We start from the raw sequence: 7,210 nt of genomic DNA, 5'->3' as shown, positions 1-7,210 counted from the left end.
AATAATATAAATGAATTTATTACCACTGAACTGCACACTTAAAGATGGTAAAAATGGTAAATTATATATGTTTATTTTACCTCAATAAAAACATTTTAAATGTGAAAGAATCCTATAACCAGGCTTATTGCTAAACTTTAATTCTCATAGTTTGTCTATTCTATTGAGTTTTCTTTTTAAACAATAATTTAATATACAATTTAGTATGGATTTATTTTTTCTTCCAATTCCTAAAACTTCAATTTCTTTCTTATACCTATATTGGCTCAGACCTTCACAATGTGAATAGTAGTGGTATTAGTGGGATCTTGTCCCATTCCTGATTTTAAAAGGAAAGATTTTAGCATTTCCCCATTTAGAATAATGTTTGCTCTAGATTAATTATAGATACTTCTGTGTCTTTGTGGTATGTTCTCATCATTCTTTGAGCCCTTCCTTTCTTTCTGGAACAAAATATGTTTCAAGTTTATTTTATATTTCCCTACCTAGCCCTGCAGTCCGCCATTTCTCCAAAGAGCTTTGATTTTCTTTAGTGGGGAATGGTATGTAGGAACCAAGACCTGGGCACTAGGAGTACTCACTGGTACTGGTATGTCATGCTCCTAGGCCATCTTAGTGGATAGAATGGACACATACACACATATATATTTATTTCTCTTTATATTAAAAACCACGAGTCCACACCAATATCTCCAATTCCAATTCAACATCAGATTTATTTTTGTCCTCCTCTTTTCCATATTTGTAACTCCCTCCAGTGAGAAACCTGGTTCCCATTATCTTAGATGTATTCCATTATTTGCCCAATTCTCCCTGTATGTAATCAGTCTTGTAGCATAGGTCAGAAGCCCATGAAGGGGAGAGGAAGCAGAAGGAACAGGGAAAGGAAACATGAAGGAGGGAAGAGAAGAGTTTTCTTTTTTTATTTTAATCTTTATTTTACAGAACCATCTTCCCTCACCTACAAATATGGAAGAAAAAAAGATGCAGGGCATGGGACAGGAGAAGTGCCCCAGAAACAGTCCAGTTTAATCTCTGCAGCTTGGAGTGGAGCTGAGTGCCTGGTGGCCAGTTAGCTCTTCCTCTTGTCTTCTAGGTGGCTCCTGACAGCTTTTTAAACCTTAATCTCCTTCGTTGTTAAAGAATATCAGAACTTGGCAGTAGTTTAAGTGGTAAAAACAGATTTTGTTCAGTATTATTGCAATAGGGAAAAAGAGCCTTCAGGATAGAATTAGGTTGAATTCCAAATACAGCAGGGGCAAGTGGGAATTTATAGCCAAGGAACGGGGACGGCAGGCAGTCAGTGGATGGAAAATTACTAAGAGAAAACATCAGTGATAAGGGAGATTTTGACTGTACTGACCTAACCAGGCTTCTTGCTGCAGACAGACCAGGTGATCAGATATCACCTAGGGGATGGTGGAGGATGAGAAAACAGGTTAGATATCAGGGGTGATTAGGCCGGGTGCGGTGGCTCACGCCTGCAATCCCAGCACTTCGGGAGGCCGAGGCGGGCATATCATGAGGTCAGGAGATCAACACCATCCTAGCTAAAATGGCAAAACCCCATCTTTACTAAAAATAAAAAAAATTAGCCAGGCACGGTGGCGGGCACCTGTAGTCTCAGTTGCTAGGGAGGCTGAGGCAGGAGAATGGTGTAAACCCAGGAGGCAGAGCTTGTAGTGAGCCAAGATCATGCCACTGCACTCCAGCCTGGGTGACAGATTGAGACTCTCTCTCTCAAAAAAAAAAAAAAAAAAAAAAAAAAAAGATATCAGGGGTGATTAGACATGCAGGATGGAGGATTTCTGTCTAAACCAACTTAGCAGGTTTCTTGCTAAAACTGGACAATGTAGAGATGGACATGGGAGTCCAAAAGTCAGGCCTAGGTGAAAAAGACTTCAGGGGGGCCTGAGTAGAGTTTTGTAGAGAGGATCTTTGTCATGAGTTTGGAGAAAATACTTTTGAAGGCCAGGGAGGTGCCAGCCATGCGTTTCCACTGAACTCTGAGAGACTGCGGTGGGAGTTTGCACACCTCCACCTTCCGCTGCACAAAGCCCTCCTGGTCTGGCACACCATGCACGCACAGCAGCACCATTTCTTATTCAGCTTGCCCTGGCAGCTGTTTGTGTTGAGCACCTTGCCAAATTCCCACATCATCTCATTGGGCTCCATGGAGCCTGAGATCTTCATACTATATATAAAGCATAGCAAGTGTGGCTCTGCCTCTTCAAGTTTGAACATCTCCACTCAGTTTTTTAGGTTTCTTTTGGCAAACCTGAAACAAAGATGCCCCTGTATAAACTTGAAGGAGAACTTGCTGTTTGTGGCGAGGGCTGGCTGCATGGGGGACTGGCAGGCACATTGGCTGTGCCCCTGGCTTCTGCCCTATCTCCAGAACCTCTTGAGGATCCACCTTGCTCCTCTGAATGTTCTTAGTGCAGCAATTTTTAAGGACTGAATTGTGACCCCCATGTCCCCAACATTCATATGTCAAAGCCCTAATCCCCAGTGTGACTGTATTTGGAGATAAGGCCTTTGAAGAGGTGTTTTAAAATTAAGGCCTTTAAAGTTTTTTTGAGACAGAGTTTCGCTCTGTTGCCCAGGCTGGAGTGCAGTGGCATGATCTCGGCTTTCTCTGCCTCCCAGGTTCAAGTGATCCTCCTGACTTAGCCCCCCTAGTAGTTGGAATTATAGCCACCACCCCCAGCTAATTTCTGTATTTTCAGTAGAGACGGGGTTTCACCATGTTGGCCAAGCTAGTCTTGAACTCCTGGCCTCAGGTGATCCACCTGCCTCAGCCTCCCAAAGGGCTGGGATTACAGGCGTGAGGCACTGCGCCCAGCCAGGGCTTTAAAGTTTAAATAAGGGCATAAGGATGGGGTCCCAATCAAACAGGACTGGCTTCCTTATAAAAAGAGGAAGAGACACCAGGGATGCATGGGCACAGAGAAAAGACCATGTGAGGACACAGTGAGAAAACTCTGCAAGACAAGAAGGGTGGCCTCAGAAGAACCTAACCCTGTTGACACCTTGATCTTGGACTTCCAGCCTCTAGAACTATGAGAAAATAATTGCTGTTTAAGCTTCCAGTTTGTGGTATTATGGCAGCGCTTGCACACTAATACAGCAATTAAAGGTGGGAGTGGTAGGCTCCGTGAAACTCAAGCTTGGAGCTGGCAGAGACTCTGTGCTGCACCCTGTGGCATGGGAAAGTGTGCTGCTGTTGGTCTGATCTGCCAAAGGCTGGGGATGCAAAGGGATGGTGCAGACCTCCAGCTTGGACCTCTTGTAGCCCAAGAGCAGATCGAAAGGCATCGCCTTGTTGTACCTCTGGCCCATTGCAAGTCTTTTTTTCTTTTTTTCTTTCCTCGAGCATCTGAAATCCTTTATTGGACCATAATCGCTGTTTGCCAAATAGAAGACACAGAAAGCAGACAACAGTGAAAACAGAGCCCAGTGACCAGAGCCAGTCTCTTGGTTGGGGACCCTCCCCTACTACCTGGTGGACCAGCCTGGCGACCTCTGCCCCTCCCCGGACCCCGGGCCTTTGGCATAATGCTGATGAGGGGCTGCAGGCAGTGAAGCCCCTTGATTCAAAGCAGAGACTTGAGTGGGCGCTGGAGAGTGGGGGCAGTGGAGAGGCCAGGGAGGGCTCGGCGGGCCCCCCGGCTGGGCCAAGGCTAGTGGAGGAAGCCAGGAGTGGGCGAGATGGTGTCTATCTGTTTTTTGAAAAGGGGCACGTAGGGGCCTGCAAGCAGGTGGCGATGGCGGCTGGGGCAGGTCACACGCGGACATCCTTCTCATCACCTGTCTTGGGAACAGTTTCCAGCAGCGGTTCCCCAGGACCTGCCTCCATTCCCACCTTGGCCTCGCTGGCCTTAGAGTTGGGAACTCAGAGGCGGAGTCAAAGCAGCGCTGCATATGGTACTTCGCGTCTGTGGGGTCCACCTTGCTGATGGCGTCTTGCAGCATCTGCACGTCTTTCACATGGAAGCACTTCTGGAGTTCCTCGGGGAGGGGAGGGACTCGTAGCCCTCGATGGGGTCCAGGCCGCCAGGGCCGAGCCGCTTCTCGCGCTCCTCCTCCTCGTACTCCTTCATGGCCTTCTCGATGTGCAGTTTGGCACAGACCTGCACATGCTCCTTGAAGGCTTCCAGTTCGTCGTCGAAGCCCTCCATGTACTGGCAATCGGCTGTCTTAATCTTAGTGAAGAACTGCCGGAAGCAGGCCCGGGGGTCCACCTTCAGGCTCTTGGCCAGCTCCAGGATAAACTGCATGACGATTGTCTGGGGGACCACCTGCTCCATGAGTGCACATTTCTCCTCCACCTCTAGATCAATGCATCCGATGACCAAGTAATTGGCTGTCTCCTCGCACACCAGGTGGACGTTGTCTGACAGGTACTCTTGGCTGTCATCCCAGTGACGAGCCTGCCGAAGTGCTTGGTCTGTTTCTCGTACTTTTCCACGAAGGTCTTGTGTTTCTGCTCCCTCACCTCCTCTGAGTCCTCGTCCACCTTCTTGGGCTTGGTGTTGACCATTCTCTTGTTGAAACCGTCTTTTCTGAGCGTGTCCACGTTCCAGGGCATGTTCTTCTCCTTCTTGTGCATCTCCTCCAGCTTCTGCTCCCAGCCCGGATCCTCCTTGCGCAGCTGCTGTGCCTTGGCCTGCAGCAGCCCCAGCTCTGCCCTGCCACTCTCGGCTACCTCCAGCTCCTTCAGCTTCCTCTGGCACTCGGCCACCTTGCGCTTGCACTTGTGGCAGCCCCTGTCCAGTTCCTCCTTCTCCTTCTGGAACTGCTCCATGCGCTGCCCCCGGGCCTGGTGCCGCCAGTGGAAGAGGCTGGCCGTGTCGATGTCGGGGTGCGTCTCGTCTTCATCATTAGACACCTCTATGTGGTCCCACATGCTGTAGTCCACCATCTTGCCTTGGCGGCCCAGCCCACTCTGGCTCGGGTGGCGGCGGCAGTAGCGCTGGAGTATCCCAAGGCAAGTCTTAAATCTCTTCATGTGTGGAACCTACCGACACCATCAACTCTGTCTGTTGCCACGTGAGGGGGAAGGTCCTTGTAGTCATAAAATGGCTCCACATAGGGTTTAGTTCATCTTTTTGAGGGATATGGAATACATTCATCCATGGAGCATTCATTATTTGTTCCAAAGAGTGTCTCTTGCTGGAATTGAGAATGAGTAATTTCTTAAGGAGGTTTTCACCTTCCATGAACAAGTAGAAGTGAATGTGATGCATTCCACTCTGTACTTCATCCTACAGCTCCTTGAAGTTCTGTCCATCAAAGGCAGGGATCCATTAACCAGTGTATAGAAACTGACTCCTGAAATCCGTGGTGAGTCCGTCATACTTTTGACCACGAAGAGTTCCAGGGCAGCAAAAGGGATAACTGGAAGGAAGACAACCACCTTGTTGACAACGGTGAATTTGTTGCCGATGCCGAAGTCTGCAATCTTGATGTTCATGCCAGCATCCAAGGGCAGGTTTTCTGCCACATATTTATGTGTATATGTATACGTGTGTGTGTATACATATATATATATATTTTTTTTTTGAGACGGAGTTTCACTCTTGTTGCCCAGGCTGGAGTGCAATGGTGCAATCTCGGCTCACTACAACCTCCGCCTTCCAGGTTCAAGTGATTCTCCTGCCTCAGTCTCCTGAGTAGCTGGGATTACAGGCATCTGCCACCATGCCCAGCTAATTTTGTATTTTTAGTAGAGATGAGATTTCTCCATGTTGGTCAGGCTGGTCTCCAACTCCCTACCTCAGGTGATCCACCCGTCTTGGCCTCCCAAAGTGCTGGGATTAAAGGCATGAGCCACCGCGCCTGGCCTGTATATTTGTTTGAGACAGAGTCTTGCTCTTGTCACCCAGGCTGGAGTGCAGTGGCATGATCTTGGCTCACTGCAAACTCCACCTCCTGGGTTGAAGCAATTCTCCTGCCTCAGCCTCCCGAGTAGCTGGTATTACAGGTGCATGCCACCATGCCTGGCTAATTTTTGCATTTTTAGTAGAGACAGGGTTTCACCATGTTGGCTAGGCTGGTCTCTTCTCCTTCTTGTGCATCTCCTGACCTTAGGTGGACTGCCTGTCTCAGCCTCCCAAAGTGCTGGGATTACAGGTGTCAGTCACCATGCCCAACCATCTGCTTTTGAGTCTCTATAACAACAAGCTTCTGGTGACAGTAATGCACAGCAGATACTATCTGGTGGAATTTGACTTGGTCGTCTTGTTACCAAGCAAAAGGGGCTCACTGCCCAATGTGCTGCAAGCCAATACAATGACTCCAGGTTTTGGGGAAAAGCAAAGCTTTTTGTTGCAGGTTGACCAATAAGGAGACAGGAGTCCAGCTCAAATCTGTCTCCCTGTGCTGGCTTTAAGGCAATATTATTAGAAAAGGTTTGGGAGTGAATTCTGAGATTAGCAGGTGGTTGGTGGAAGGAAAGGGGAGGTCTGGGAAGTCCTCCAGCATATGCAGCCATCTCTTCATGCTTCCTCATGGGTCGCATGTGCAAATTTGGGAGGAGTTAGTGTGAAATATCTGGTGGAGATCCAGACTGTGAGGTAAGAAACCTTGTTTTCCACAGATTCCATTTGGTCATATCGGTTCCAACCAATTTCAGTCAATTTTTAAATCTCGTAAGCAGAAGGAATTTCAGCAATTCAGCAAGTTATTTCTTATCTGCCATGCTGAAAACTCAAGAATTTCTGTTAGTCACTGGTTTCTTGAACTCTTTGGGTCACGATTTCACTCTTTTTCTTTCATACTTCCATGAGGCAGGAGGACTCTTCTCCAGTGGTGTAGTCTGTGACAAGGAATCTTGTTCTCAGCTTCATCCCTTCAGATAATTTCACCATGATGGGATGATTCTAAGCCGTCATGCTTTTTACTTCGCAGGATCGTCTCTGGAAGCTAGAGGAATTCTGTTGAGTCTGGTCAATCATCCTCACGGCTACATATTTCCCAGTAAGGATGTGCCAGGCCAACTTTGATAGGCAAAGTTACCCTTGATGATGGTGTTGAGGAGCTGGTGTTTGCTGACATGGGTGTTCTCAGCCGAGATGGACAAAAGGCCCTGCTGTACATTGGACTTACTGCTGGGCTTGAAGGCAGAGTGCCCCAAAGTCAGCTTAAAACTGAGAAAAGCTAGAGAGAAGCTTGGTCTAGATCACCTCAAAAGAAAAATCACTCCCAA

General features: G+C 47.9%; 1 pseudogene; it reads right to left on the bottom strand.

Annotated features, from left to right (window-relative positions):
- Nucleotides 1–3,784: 3,784 nt before the first annotated feature.
- On the bottom strand, nt 3,785–4,924 carry LOC108518338 (hsp90 co-chaperone Cdc37 pseudogene; annotated as a pseudogene).
- Between the last annotated feature and the right edge of the window lie 2,286 nt (nt 4,925–7,210).

Source organism: Rhinopithecus bieti, unplaced genomic scaffold (genome assembly GCF_001698545.2).
Source record: "Rhinopithecus bieti isolate Rb0 unplaced genomic scaffold, ASM169854v2 scaffold_2915, whole genome shotgun sequence".
Taxonomy (NCBI): Eukaryota; Metazoa; Chordata; class Mammalia; order Primates; family Cercopithecidae; genus Rhinopithecus; species Rhinopithecus bieti.
The sequence above is the reverse complement of the archived record's forward strand: the minus strand, read 5'-3'. Positions and strand labels throughout refer to the sequence as shown.